The sequence below is a fragment of the Schistocerca gregaria genome, chromosome 1, assembly GCF_023897955.1.
Source record: "Schistocerca gregaria isolate iqSchGreg1 chromosome 1, iqSchGreg1.2, whole genome shotgun sequence".
Classification (NCBI taxonomy): domain Eukaryota; kingdom Metazoa; phylum Arthropoda; class Insecta; order Orthoptera; family Acrididae; genus Schistocerca; species Schistocerca gregaria.
In genome coordinates, this window is record NC_064920.1 from 1,089,528,774 (window position 1) to 1,089,544,882 (window position 16,109).

Here is a 16,109-nt window from a genome sequence, read left to right on the forward strand (position 1 = left end):
ACAAGGGGGGGGGGGGGGGCGACCTACCACAGACTGGGTGTTCTAGTCAACACTGTCATAGTATTATTTATTTTCATTTTATGTAACGCTACCATTCATAAGAGTCGACAAAGAACCCCGTAAATAGAAACTGATCTTTGACGTTTCCAAATACTTGTGCATGCAAGAGTGATTTCCGTATTGCAACACTAATACACTAGTAGAGGGACATCACGAACATAATGCCAAAAACTCATTTTTGATGCGTAGGTTACGTAAAAGGACATTTCAATAGATTACCAAAGCTATAATGCCCCACGTCAGCGTACCAAGGTGCAAAAATATAGTGTAGCAATGATACCTGTAACTAATTTAAAATCCCTACATATTGTAAAAATGGATCTGTGTGTGTGTGTGTGTGTGTGTGTGTGTGTGTGTGTGTGTGTGTGTGTGTGTGTGTGCGTGTTTGTGTATGTGTGTGTGTGTGTGTGTTGTTTGTGTGTGTATGTGTGTGTGTGTGTGTGTGTGTGTGTGTGTGTGTGTGTTTGTGTGTGTTACCTATCTCCTTCCAAACCATTGGACCGATTTCATCAAAACTTGGTACACATGTCCGTCACTGTCAGGCAACAATCGCTGTGAAGATAAGAACCACTTACCTATCATACTACAGGAGATATGACGTCATAAACACCAAGCTGTGTGAAAAACTTTTGAATTGTGCATGACGTTTAGATTTATTGTTCCCTTACTGCTAACAGTATTCCAACATACACACACGTCAAAAAACGTTTCGCATCACCTCGGTTCCGAGAGTTCTAGAATCTGTACAGAAAATTGGAATAGAAATCAACATAAACATCATTTCCACCTTTTTTTATTGCTCATGAAAATCACACATCGCATGTTGTGCCACCATACATCGAGACCTCCATAGGTGGTGGTGGTCCACATTGCTGTACACACCGGTATCTTTAATACCCGCTAGCCCTTCCCATTTCATTGATGCATGCCTGTATTCCTCGTGGCATACCATCCACAATTTCATCAAGGAACTGTTGGTCCAGATTGTCCCACTCCTCAACGGCGATTCGGCGTAGATCCTCAGAGTGGTTGATGGGTCACGTCGTCCATAAACTGCCCTTTTCAATCTATCTCAGGCATGGTCGATAGGGTTTATGTCTGGAGAACACGCGATGTCGTTCTCCTGAAGGAAGTCATTCACAAGATGAGCACGATGGGGGCGCGAATTGTCGTCCATGAAAAGGAATGCCTAGCCAATATGCTTCCGATATGATTGCACTGTCTGTAGTACGGTGGCATTCACATATCTCACAGCCGTTACGACGCCTTCCATGACCACCAGCGGCGTACGTCGGTCCCACATAATGCCTCCCCAAAACAGCAGGGAACTTCCACTTGCTGCACTCGCTGGACGGTGTGTCTAAGACGTTCAGCCTGACCGGGTTGCCTCCGAACACGTCTTCGACGATTGTCTGCTTGAAGTCATATGCGACACTCATCGGGGAAGAGAATGTGATGTCAGTCCCGAGCAGTCCATTCAGCATGTTGTTGGACTCATCTGTACCGCGCTGCATGGTGTCGTGGTTTGCAAAGATGGACTTCGCCATGGACGTCGGGAGTGAAGTTACGGATCATGCAGCGTAATGCGCACAGTCTGAGTCGTAACACGACGTCTTGTGGTTGCACGAAAAGCATTATTCAACATGGTGGCGTTGCTGTCAGGATTCCTCCGAGCCATAATCCGTAGGTAGCAGTCGTCCACTGCAGTATTAGCCCTTGGGCGGCCGGACCAAGCCATGTCATCGACAGTTCCTGTCTCACTGTATCTCCTCCATGTCCGAACAGCATCGCATTGGTTCACTCCGAGACGCCTGAACACTTCCCTTGTTGAGAGCCCTTCCTGGCACAAAGTAACAATGAAGACGCGATCGAACCGGGATGTTGACCGTTTGGGAATGGTTGAACTACAGACAACACGAGCTTGAACTACAGACAACGCGAGCTCCGTATTCCTTCCTGGTGGAATGACTGGAGCTGATCGGCTGTCGAACCCCCTCTTTGTAATAGGCGCTGCTCATGCATCGTTTTTTACATATTTGGGCGGGTTTAGTGACATCTCTGAACAGTGAAAGGGACTGTGTCTGTGGTCTGTGATACAATATCGACAGTCAACGTCTATCTTCAGGCGTTCTGGGAACCAGGGTGATTCAAAATGTTTTTGTTGTGTGTGTATTTCGGAGGCAGTATCCACATATGCCGCTGAATGTACTTACACAAACATATCACTGTAAAGAAATCCTTCATACCTGGAGTAGCTTTTGACAGCTGGAGAAAACGGCTGTAGGTGAAAACAGTAACCGTCTATAGAGCTATAAAGAGGTGTTGCGGTAGAGACGTTTACAAAATCCCGTTGTGGACACGCGAAGCAGCTGCCTGATCGCGTAACTCGAAGAACTGTTTATAATCAAGTTCTGAGTTAAATAAAAATTGCTGAGAATTTGTGTTTTGTATGCTATGTATTTTAATTTCGATACTGTACTTTATGTATATTTCTTTGTACAATTGTTTCTTAATTTAAAAAGAGTTTTCACGAATACATGGAAATGAAATTTTTTTCTGATTTAAATTACAAAAGCAGTTCATTTTTCTTTTTGTTTTCGTTTCTGATAGAAAATTGGCAAAATGAAAACCCATGCAATGGCGTCTTTGTCTGCTAGTCTACCTACCAAGTCGCCAAAAATATCACGCAGCAACCGCGGGTGTAACTAATTAAAAAGTAAAGTAGCTTTTCTGTAAGGTATTATTGCAAAATAATTTATCATAGTTTCTTTACTTCCTGTTGTTTCAATAAATAATTTTTCTCCAAATGCGTTTATGTTTCTTGTTTACTGCAATTAATTAAATGACGTCTTTAACCTCGTTAATACTTATCCACATTTTTATGGTAACGTAATCGTGAAAAAATTACCGCGGTGGTTAGCACACTGGAATAGTATTCAGGAGGACGACGGTTCAAACCTGGATCTGGCCATCCAGATTCAGGTTTTCCGTGATTTCCCCAAATCGCTACAGGAAAATGCCGGGATGGCTGCTCTAAAAGGGCACAGCCGATTTCCTTTCCCATCCTTTACACAATTCGAACTTGTGCTCCGTCTCTAATGATCATAATGTGACGGGATGTTAAACTCAATCTCCATTCCTTCCTTCATTTCGTCGAAAAGCAAAGTCTTGCTGCCGCTGTGAGTAACACGCAATAATACAGAGAGAGTTCGAGTTATTCCGAAGTTTCTCCCTTTGCAGTGGGCTGAATGTGCAGAGTTGGGTTTGACAGCCGTGTAAAATAATAGTAAGTTTGAATGAAGAGTCAACCTGAAGAACTCCTGCTCTCAGGCAGCGATGAATCCATAACCGTGTCTGTGCACTGTTTAACTGGAACCGCTGACTCAGAGTTGGAGCACGCGGCGGCCGCTCGCGGGGAATTACTCCACACCGAATTGGACTGCAGCAGAGCAATACCCCCGGAAACACCGAACGGAATAAGCCAGTGGAAAACAATTTTAATTTGAGTGGAGGCAGCTTTTGGCGCGCATTGGAGAGAGTGCTAAAGCTGCCAGCGGATTCTGTCATTACGTTCTCCCTCTCTTTCTCTCTCTGTCTCTCTCTACGTCTGCCTGTCTCTCTCTCTCTCTCTCTCTCTCTCTCTCTCTCTCTCTGCCTACGTCTTTCTCTATCTACGTCTCTCTCTTTGTCTACGTCTGTCTGTCTGTCTCTCTCTCGGTCTGTCCCTTTATCTTTTTCTCTCTTCCCTTCCACATTAATCTCACTCTCTCACTCACTCTCTTGCTGCCAGACAGGCAAATGCAGGTGCCTACAGAAATCAGAAAACAAAACAAAGGGGTCCAGAGAGGGGGGTGGGGGGGTGGGGGGGTAGAACTGGAAAGAGAGGGGACCGGAGAGAAGGGACAGGTGTTGATATTTAGTATAAACAGTTGGTTCCACAATAATTAATGCGACAAAATGTTCATAGCCGCCGGCCGTGGTGGCCGAGCGTGACCGCTACAGCCTCAGGTTCGAATCCTGCCTCGGACATGGATGTGTGTGATGTCCTTAGGTTAGTTAGGTTTAAGTAGTTCTAAGTTCTAGAGGCTACTGATGACCTCAGAAGTTAAGTCCCATAATGCTCAGAGCCATTTAAACCATTTGTTCATAGCCCACCAATAATACTTCAGCACGAGTGACAAGAAACTCGGTCCAAAATGTCGGGTGTCAACGTAATTTTAATTATATTTCTTTTAAAACGTTCGTTCCTTCAATAAAAATGTTATTTGTCGTTAAAAAATAATTTTGCACGTGTGAGACGCAAGTTTTAGTTCCCGACATTTAATTTAAGCGATATTCCCCATCAGAAGAGCAGACATTGAAAGTCCACAGGAAAACTGGTCCTACAATGTTGTGAATTTGGTAACGATTTCAGTGCTGCGACAATAACAAGTTACTAGAGACACACAGTGAATACAGTACACATTTTTATGTAGAGATTATGTAAAATCGTTCGATGAGAAATAAGAAAGAAAATTTTCAATAGATTGGAAAGAACAGAATTCTTTAGGTTCGATTTGAACAAGACACAACAGGTCAACACGTAACTTTTCGCGATCAGCTTATTACATCTATCGATAGGGATACACTCTCTGATCAAAATCATCCCGATACTCAAATGCCATACTGAATTGACCCATAGCTGCCACAAGAGGCGAACCCGCCAGAATAAAAGGCGGCGAGGAGAATTGTGTTGTCGGTAGACAAGCAGTAGCATCAGAATGGATGGCTCAGAAGAGGTTAGTGACGTCGAAAGGGGACTACCTATAGAATGTCAGCTGAGTAACAGAGCAATGGAATGGATTCTATGCAAACAGTATGGAAAGAGAACAAACGAGAAAAAGACAGATGCGGAATATTAACCTCTGAGAATGAGAATTGGAAGACAGGAGCTGGAAGTTTTAGAGGAATTTACCAACCTGGGAAGCAAAATCACAAGCCGGAAAGATACTGGGGGCAGAATACAACAGGACAAAGTTGTATTTAATCGGAGGAGGAGCTTACTCACCAGCAAGGACATGTGTCTTGAAAGCATTCGTTTGGTTTGTGGTCCAATACGGATGTGAAACTTGGACAATGGAAAGAGAAGAGAGAAGACGGCTAGAGGCCCTGCAGGTGTGGTGCTGTAGAAGGATGATGCAGATCAGCTGAAGAGGCATGACTCTAAGAAAATGTAACAGATCTACTAAGGAGACTGCCTACACTACGCTTGTCCGTCCGCTTTTAGAATACTGCTGCGAGGTGTGGGATCCTTAACAGATAGGACTGACGGAGTACATCGAAAACGTTCAAAGAAGAGCAGCACGTTTTGTATTATCGGGAAACATGGGAGAGAGTGTCACAGAAATGATACACGTTTTGGGCTGGACATCTATAAAAGAAAAGCGTTTTTCGTTGCGACGGAATCCTCTCACGAACATCCAATCACCAACTTTCTTCTCCGAATGCGAAAATATTTTGTTGACACTGACCTACATAGGGAGAAACGACCACCACGATAAAACAAGGGAAATCAGAGCTCATACGGAAAGATATAGGTGTTCTTTCTTTCCGCTCGCTATACAAGATTGGAATAATAGAGAATTGTGAAGGTGGTTAGATGAACCCTCTGCCAGGCACTTAAATGTGATTTGCAGAGTATCCATGTAGAAGTGGTGCTTAGAAGAGGACAGGAAACCAGACCTCTGTGGAGGCACATCCAAACAAGATGAGACAAACTTGTAGACCACATCCTAAGACACAACTATATCATTGGAACAATATCAGAAGGAGCTACTGAGGGAGCGAATCGGCGGCAGCGACCAAGGCTATCGTACATGCAACAGATCATGAATGACATTGGATGTAACATATACGTGGAAACGAAGGTAAAGGCAGACAGAAGAAAGGAATTGCGCTCTGCTGCAAACCATCCTCAGGGTTGAACACCAAAAGAAGAAGAAGAAAGCTGCCCAAGTCTACTTTTCCCGATGTGACTGTGAAGTGGAAACCAGAAGGAACAATCACAGCTAAATCAAAAGTACGTACCTACTGGCGGACAGGGACGATCGAGCATTGAGGAGGGTGTTCGTAAAAATTAGGTTTAAATCAGTGAAACGGATCAGTCGTGAGTTCCAAAGTGCTACCATCAGTTCAGTTAGCACAACGACTGTGCTTAGCGCGTTAAGAACAATGAGGTATAGTGTTTGCGTAGCTCGTCATAGACTCCACATTTCTGTGGTCAGTGATAAGGGACGCTTGCTTGACGTGGAGTAAAGAGATACGCCACCGGACAGTAGTTGAAGGCAAACGGGTGACGGACCACTCTCTACTCTATAGCAATCCCGCGGGAGTGTCTGGGTTTGGTGAATGCCTGTAGATCGTTACCTGCCGTCATGAGTTACGCCAACAGCGAAGTACGCTGGAGTTGGTTGCGGCGGCGCGGTGGTGTTTCTACTACCGGAATAAATGATCCACTCAGCGTTCGGTGATCTTGTTCTGCAGTTCGCACACCTGTGCTGTCACAAAACAGGTAATGTTCCACAACTGGAGAAGTATTGGCAGAACGAGTCGCACTAAACGTATCTAAAATGAGCATCAAATTTTTTTTATATTCTCAGGTTTCGCTAGCTATTACACTACTGGCCATTAAAATTGCTACACCACGAAGATGACGTGCTACATGTGCGAAATTTAACCGACAGGAAGATGGTGCTGTGATATACAAATGATTAGCTTTTCAGAGCATTCACACAAGGTTGGCGCCGGTGGCGACGCCTACAACGTGCTGACATGAGGAAAGATTCCAACCGATTTCTCATACACAAACAACAGTTGACCGGCGTTGCTTGGTGAAACGTTGTTGTGATGCCTCGTGTAAGGAGGAGAAATGCGTACCATCACGTTTCCGACTTTGTTAAAGGTCGGACTGTAGCCTATAGCGATTGCGGTTTATAGTATCGCAACATTGCTGCTCGCGTTGGTCGAGATCCAATGACTGTTGGTAGAATATGGAATCGGTGAGTTCAGGATGGTAATACGGATCGCCGTGCTGGATCCCAACGGCCTCGTATCACTAGCATCCGAGATGACAGGCATCTTATTCGCATGGCTGTAACGGATCGTGCAGCCACCTCTCGGTCCCTGAGTCAACTGATGGGGACGTTTGCAAGACAACAACCATCTGCACGAACAGTTCGACGACGTTAGCAGCAGCATGGACTATCAGCTCGGAGACCATGGCTGCGGTTACCCTTGACGCTGCATCACAGACAGGAGCCCGTGCGATGGTGTACTCAACAACTAACCTGGGTGCACGAATGGCAAAACGTCATTTTTTTCGGATGAATTCAGGTTCTGTTTACAGAATCATGATGGTCGCATCCGTGTTTGGAGACATCGCGGTAAACGCACATTGGAAGCGAGTATTCGTCATCGCCATACTGGCGTATCGCCCGGCGTGATTGTATGGGGTGCCATTGGTTACACGTCTCCGTCACGTCTCGTTCGCATTTATGGCACTTTGAACAGTGGGCGTTACACTTCAGATGTGTTACCACCCATGGCTCTACCCCCCCCCCCCCCCCATTCTATCCCTGCGAAATCCTACATTTCAGCTGAATAATGCACGACCGCAAGTTGCAGGTCGTGTACGGGCCTTCCTGGATACAGAAAATGTTCGACTGCTGCCCTGGCCAGCACATTCTCCAAATCTCTCACGAACTGAAAACATCTGGTCAATGGTGGCCGAGCAATTGGCTCGTCACAATACGCCAGTCACTACTCTTGATGAACTGTGGTATAGTGTTGCTCTGAAAAGCTAATAATTTGCACATCACAGCATCTTCTTCCTGTCGGTTAAATTTCACGTCTGTAGCACTTCATCTTCGTGGTGTAGCAATTTTAATGGCCAGTAGTGTAAAAAGCCAATTAATAACAAAATAATCCCTTTCTTACAAGACTGAACTATCGGAGTTTGTTCCTAGTTTCCCACATAAACTGGCGAAATTTCCCCTGGTGTGTATGACGCACTCACTCTGTCCAGATACAAATTCCTCCTCTATCACATACACCTTTAACAGCAATGCAGATACTCACATACACCGAAGTGACAAAAGTGATGGGACATCTCCTAATATCGTGTCGGACCTCTTTTTGCCCGGCGCAGTGCAGCATCTCGACGTGATGTAGACTCAATAAGTCCCTTCCGAAATAATGAACCACGCTGCCTCTATAATCGTCCATAATTGAGAAACAGTTGCCGGCATAGGATTCTATGCACGTAGTGACCTCCCGATTACGTCCCATATATGTTCGTTGTGATTCGTGTCGGGTCATCTGGACGACCAGATCATTCGCTCGAATCGTCCAGAATGTTGTTCAAACCAATCACGAACAACTGTGGCTCGGTGACATTGTGCACTGACCTCCACAAAAATTCCATTGGTTTTTCGGAACAAGAAGTCCATGAATAACTTAAATGGTCTCCAACTACCTGACCATAGCCATTTCCTGTCAATGGTGGAGCAGAGGACCCAATCCATTCCAAATAAACACAGCTCACGCCACTATGCAGCCAACACCAGCTTCCAAATTGTCTTGTTGACGTATTAAGCCCAAGGCTTCGTCCGTCCGCACTCGAACCCTACAATCACCTCCTACCAGCTGGTATCGGGACTCATCTGACTAGACCACGGTTTCCGAGGGACCAGCCGCCTAGGAGAGGCGTTGCAGGCGATGTCGTGCTGGTAGCAAAGGCACTCCCGACGGTCGTCTGTTGCCGTAGCCCGTTAACGCCGAATTTCGGCACACTGTTCTAACGGAAGCGTTCCTCGTTCGAACCACATTTATTTCAGCGGTTATTTCACACAGTGTTGCGTCTCGTTTAGCACCGAAAACACTACGCAAACGCTGCTGCTCTCGTTCGTTAATGGAAGGCCCCACCCACTAAATTGTCCGTCGCAAGACGTAATTCCTGAAATTTGGTATTCTCGTCACGTTCTAAATACTGTGGATTTCGGTTTATTGAATTCCCTAACGATTTCCGAAATCCACGGCCGGTCATGCGATACTACCGCCATCTGTAAATGTGGATGTCGCTATCACACGACTTGTGATCTCTCTCTATATCACTTTGATCCCTTCATTCACTCTAACAGTTAAATACAAAAAGTTACGAATAAGGGAACAGAATACATCACAGCAGCAAAATAATGTGTGTGAAATCTTATGGGACTTGAAACGTCCCCTTAGAAAAATTATACATAACTGTACTTAAACTGACACACAATATTTTTAGCGCAGCGCAATCTGAATTTCAAAAATCCCTCCAAAAAAAATGGCCCTCACTAACATTAACCTATACGTTTCACAAATCGCTTACCTCACAAAAATCTTGGTTACTCGAACTACTGCAATACAGCGAGCGCCACTACTGCCAGCTAACTAAAAGATTCAAACTACGGAAGTCACTAACTACTGATAGGTATAGTTAGCAAATGAAAGATTTTAATAGACAACAAACAATGTATTTACCTTAATATTCATAATAAATATATCAGTTCAAGACATCCATTCTTACAAATTTCAAAACTCCGCCATCTCTCTCCCCACATCCACCACTGCTGGCGGCTCACCTCCAACTGCCCAACGCTACGCGGTGTTCACATCCAGCTGCCCAACACTACAATGGCGAGTATTACAACAATGCCAACAAGCCACAGACTGCACACAGCACAGCCAGTGATCTTCATACAAAGCGCTACGTGGCGTTACCAATAAGAAAACCTAAACAGCCTACTTACATAGCCCCCACAAAAAATTTTAGAAATAGTTTTGGGCAGTAGCCAATACAGATTTGAAAAAAATTTTCATGATTACAGTAAGAAAGATATCAAATGCACACACTTATTAATACAATGTTGGTCAAAAGCTAAAATTTTCTCACAGTCCATAAAGACAGTCCTGATCATTCATCACAGAAAACTTTCAGTGTTTTTTTTTTCTCAAAGTCTGAGCAGTAAAAGAAAATGCACACAAAAGTAGTGGATTTCCATGCAGTCTTCAAGAAGTAGTGTTGTCCTTCCAACGGACAGACAGTGCTGACTCTTGACATGCAGACAGGTAATTGGCCACAACAGAGCAAACCCACTGCAGAGTCAGTCATAGTTGAAGACTATTGGTAGGCAGGTCATCACAGAGTAGACCCACTGAAGTCCTGGTAGAGATTACGGTATTGGTGGGCCACCAGAGGTGCAGACCCACTGCAGTCCTTGTAGAAATAATGATATTGGTGGGCCATCAAAGATGCAGACCCACTTCAGTCCTTGTAGAGACGGCCAGCAGCTATCTGCAAACACTACGTGCAAACACTATCAGTCCCTACTTCTCACATATTGTCCATATACCACCAGAAACGTGTGCAGTGAAATGTAATTTACAAGTTACTTAATTTGATGAACTGGTATCCATTAGAATTTTATAACATAAGAATACAATAACAAAGGTACAAAATATATCATTAAATAACATAATAGTACAGATAACATTTGCAGTAATACAGGCTTTACAAGAGAATCGAAATAACATATACATCAGTGTTACAGGAATTTTGACATAAGTACATACATAAAAGATCAGAATGACTTTTGAAATATCAACTTCACACATGAGCATTAGAAAAAAATAGAATAAATAATGTGTAAACATCTTTATGAAGTAAATAACATGTTATTAATGCAAATTATATTTGAGGATAACAGTATTCCTCATCACTGTGAATGTAGCTTAGTATTAGAAGAGAAAAAATTCTATGAAACAGTACACAGAGACAGGAAGAAAACAAATACACAAGGGTACACAAACACATAGTGGTGTAACACAAAAAGAATGGACAGGGTTTGTTTTCAGTGTAACATTTGGTACTGCAGTCCAACCCAAAACTTCATTCAATAGATCTTTCGTCTTATTTCAACATTTGTTTCCACCAAAAAAATCCTATCCAAGCATGCTTTCTGTATTTATATGTTCACATATTTCTCACCTCATTATTTATTTTCCATCATCTTACCTCATCATTTATTTCCAAGAAAATCCTACCTAACCCTATTGTCCCTAAACCCTACTTTTTTTGTTCCTATCCTCTTTCAAAATACATTTTTTGGCCAAACCATTTTCTTAATGCATTCCTTCCAATTCATCGCAACTCATTCTCTTATATAGTCTACACCTCTTAAGCTAACTTAAATCTACTGAGCTCAGATGCTTAACTAAGGGACGAGGTAATGCAGCAGCACAAAACAATTAGTACAAACAGCAATGACAAAAAATGCAAGTAAACAAAGCAAGCAGCAATAAATGTAATAACTTATATCTAAACATGACAAACCCAGAAGCAGAAAAAATAGTACACTAAAGACAACAACGCAGATAAGGGAAATGTATATTCACATCTTAATGTCTATATAATTAAAGTTGTGCACCACAAAAACTTATTCTATGAAATAAATTACCAAGTACTTGAAAAGAAAATTATGTATGCAGTTCCTGTGAAGGGAAATGTCTTTTTTGTGCTCCCTCATTTTTTGGAAGTATATCACATTATTATTATATACTAGATCTGTAGACAGAAAATATTTATATTAGTACATCTATAAAATTTTATTTTAACCAATGCTGCGGTGCAGCTAGAAACTAGATATTAAACAAAATGAGCAAATATGTACAAAGGAAGGCATGAGACATCATTCATTAGCCATATGGCATTTCATAAGGTAGTAAAAAATTCTCTCAATTCTCGTAGAAAGACGCTTGTCATAATCAGGTGTGCAGATGTAAGTATCTTTCCAAGTAATGAGCGTGTCGTATTTGCAATGCTTTCCACAAAGGAATGTCAATAGCGAGGATAATGCCCTTTTCTTTTTTTTCTCCACCTAATGGCTTTCTTTTGTCAGACGACTACCTTTCAGCTCGACGCCCAAAACGCATTACGTCAAGGTCACTTACCATTCTTACTGAAATATTTACGAGAGCAGTATCCACTACAGTGGCAGTCTCATATAAAAAATTTCACCGGTCAAGAATTTTCGTTACAAATCTGTAGAAACAAAATCCTATTGATATAACAGCGTCCAAAAATGTTCGTCGGCATTGTAATAAATTCACGCATTTACATACATTTCAGAACTCTTAAAGTACGATTCTTGGCTTCCAACAACCTTTTTCACAAACCAGAGTCCCTAACCACCACTTATTATTCCTTGCTTTATTACACATATACATATTCCTAGACACTTCTTCAATATTTCATCATAATAAATATGTAGCATAATCAAATTCCTCATATAGCATCACCTTATTGATCATAAACATACGGAAACAGCGTAATACAGGTACACTTCGTCATCATAACATCATAAAACCTCAGCCAAATATCAAAATCGCCGTAGATTCCTCCAATAATTTCAAAAGCTAAAAAAAATTCTCTGCTCATGTCAAAAGCTTCATCAACCTCAAACGTACTTTAAAAATCATGATCCCATACCAAATACATCATTCAAAGCTCTCATAGTATCACAATGGTTCTGAAAAAATATAAATAGTTCACAAAGTACAGAAAAAATACAATTTCATAAGTGTGAAATTATCCAACTGTGTAATTGCGTAAATATCTGTCACTGACGTAGTAAAAAAAAGTTTGTTTCTCTGTTAAATAACCAGGTAGCTGTGTAACTCTGTGTTGGAGAAATATGGTACCGATGTGTAAAGATGTATAAGCAAATACCATATTAGCTAGGGCTCCTTGTGCTTGCCAAACACATGGTACACAAAGTAAGCGTGTACCCCCCTGAGGATTAATGTAATTATATCCTCAGGTGTTGCAGATTACAGCAATGGAATGAAATGTATCACGGAAAACCTTTGTATCATTGTACTACAAATATCTTTAAAAATAAATGTTTTAAGTACAAAATTTGTCACTCAAATACGTGTACTGTAGCGCTAAACCGTGCGACGTGTTGTAAGATAATCTCTGTGGAAGTGTCGTAGTTATCGTCCTCCGAAAGCTAAGTTCTGCAGAAGTCAATGTACTTACCTCATGATAAACAAAAGTGAAATAATATGCGTATAGATATCGTAGTTATTACGTACCTTATCGTGATCAAGAAAGTACTATAATGTAACGTATTGTTGTGCTACAGAAAAGGCTGTCTCATTGTAGCTATACCACAAATGTTACTATTAAAACATGTTTTACTTTCCAGAAGAATTCAGAAAAACTGTGAAGATATAAAACATATACACCGCAAAAGCAATATTGTAAATTGTCACTCATTAGTAGCGTCGTGATATAATCGTGTAACTGTCACATAAACTAACCACTGTGTCATTTGGTATCTCACAGAATGTACTTTAAATCCAGAATGTATTTTCAAGTAAACCAAATGTTGCATTAAAATATCATTAACAGTATATGTTCAAGTATGTAAGCCTTATAGTCGTTACGTAATCGTGCAACTAACAAGCAATAATGTACAAATAACAACACTGTGTCGTCTGTTCACTATAACAATGCATTCGTAATTTCTGTTTAAAAATGTTCCCTAGGTTCTTGACTGGATAGTTAACTTCACAACATTGTTGCATGTTAACAGTTTCTCAGTGTGACAAAGCATACTAGAAATGTGAAGTGAAATGTTTTATGGCAAAGAAAGTTAAAAAGCAGATTATATTTCAATAAACGGTTTTACATGTGAAATGTGGTGTAAACCTTTACTCTTCCTAGTACGCAGAGTTTCAATTTCAACGCAATTATCATGTGGTTACGTCGGTAAGGAACACTGGAATTTTGCTCAAGGTTAGCTTATGCTATTTTTCTCTGAGCCAGCCGGCGCACGCGGCTGCCTGCGGTGCGAGTCATTGTCTGTCTCTTTGTTGGCGCGCGCTGTTATTGGGATTAGGAGACCTAACTTCTACAAATTCACCTTGTCGAGAGGGCCCAGCTCTATTTGAATCCCTCCAGTTCTGATGAAATTCCGGTCTGTCGTTATGATTATATCGTCTATCGTCATGTCGGTAGTTCCTGTAGTTTCTTTCTTGTCGGTTAAGTGGTGGAGAATTTCTCCCTGAATCGTTACTGCGCGCTGGACCGTTGCGTCTGACGTTATTCTGTCTCCCTTGATAATAATTGTTTTTGTTCCCATATTGTCTGTTTCTAAGGTTATCTCTGTAAGATTCATTACTACGGAAATGCGATCTTTCTCTGTAACTATTACTCTGCCAGTGATTGTCATATGGGTGGTGTCTGTTTTGGTCACGATTTGCGCTGTAAGAATAGTCTTGTCGTGTCCAGTTATTATTTCTGTCATCGAGGAATTGTGACGGATGTGACCTGTTATTGTTGTGTTCCCGTTTCCGCGTTCCGCGATTGTCAGTATCAATTTCCAATTCTTGTAAGAATCCCTGAAAATCTTCAATGTCATCTTCGCAACGTCCTGCCAAATTAATATTACATAAATGTTCAGGCAATTTGATTAAGTAAATCCGGATGAGTTCTGAGGGGCTGTATGGGTTTGACAGGTACTGATTCTTGTGCAACATGTCTTCAAAATATTTCACAAGACTGGAAAATTCAGATTCTTCGAAACGTTTCATCATTATGATGCTATGTTTTACTCGGTCTTGTGCGGCTTGAGACCAATGCGCTGAGAGGAAGGCATGATAAAATTCTCCTTCACTGTGACAATCGTCAATGACCGATCGCATTCTTACAGCTGGTTCATTCTCTAAGTAGCCACACATAAATTCTAGTCTGTGCTCTAATGACCAGTTGGGGGGGGGCGGAAACAATGAGAGAATTGATGAAGCCATGCTTGTGGATGAATGTCGTTATCAGAATTCTTAAATGTTTTGAATTTACGTGTAGTAATGAACAGCTTATAGTCAAAATCATCATGCGGCGAAACGCATGTCGGCCATTGTTACGTCGTTTCGGCGGTTCCATCTCAACATTCGGTGTACCTTGCCAATTTCTTACATAATTTCCGAAGTGTCCTGTGTTATTATTTTGTGGTTGTTCTGTATTTCTATGTGCCTCTTCCCGTACTGGAGTGCGAGTGTCCTTAGAAATATGTAATTCTTGTATTACTTGAGCCAACTGATCTTGTACTTCCCGCATTTCCCTTTTGTACTGTGTGTTGATTTGATTTTGATTCTGTTTGAATTTTCTAATTTGTTCATACTCTTCAGTGTCAGCGAAGGCTACAGGTTTTGTGTCATTCAGATCATCATCTACCTTTGTAGATAAGTTAGTGAACTGATCTGAAAGTCCGGCTACTTTATCCGATAGTGAAATTATTTCCTCTGTGTGTTTTTCTGAACCAAGTTTCAGAGTGTCCATTTGTGTTGAAATCGTATCTACTGTGTCCTTTAAGTTTTCCTGAGTTTTTGCAAGTTGCGTAACCGAATTGGTAGATGCAACTGAGTCAATTTTAGCTTGCAAGGTCCCATGATTTTCATGAACAATAGTTTGCAGTTATTTTATGGCTGCTTCGTGATTCTGTAATGCATTTTCATGCCGCAAAAAATAGGTTGAAAATGCTCACAAATTTGTGTTTTTACGTCATTACAGACTTTTTAACGTTTCGATTCAATGTTATGTAACTCATTATTTAAATCTTCACGTGTTTCTTCAAGCGTGGTGTCTAATTTCCGAAGATTTTGTTCCATTGTGTCTAACTTTTGCAGATATTGTCCCATTTCTTTCTGATTTTGTTCAAGTGTTGTGTCTAACTTTTGAAGATTTTGCTGTGTTTGTCTCTGATTTTGTTCCATTGTGTCTAGCTGTTGATGTGTTTGTCTCTGATTTTGTTTCATTTGTTGCATTAATTGCAATAATAATGTATTAGTGTCTGGAATCTGCTCCTCTATGCTTTTCGGCAGTGCATTTGCACCGGCAACATTCACATTTTGACAAGCAAAAAATGTGTCTTGACTTATTTGAGAAAACGGTGAGGACGCAAAACCTGAATGTA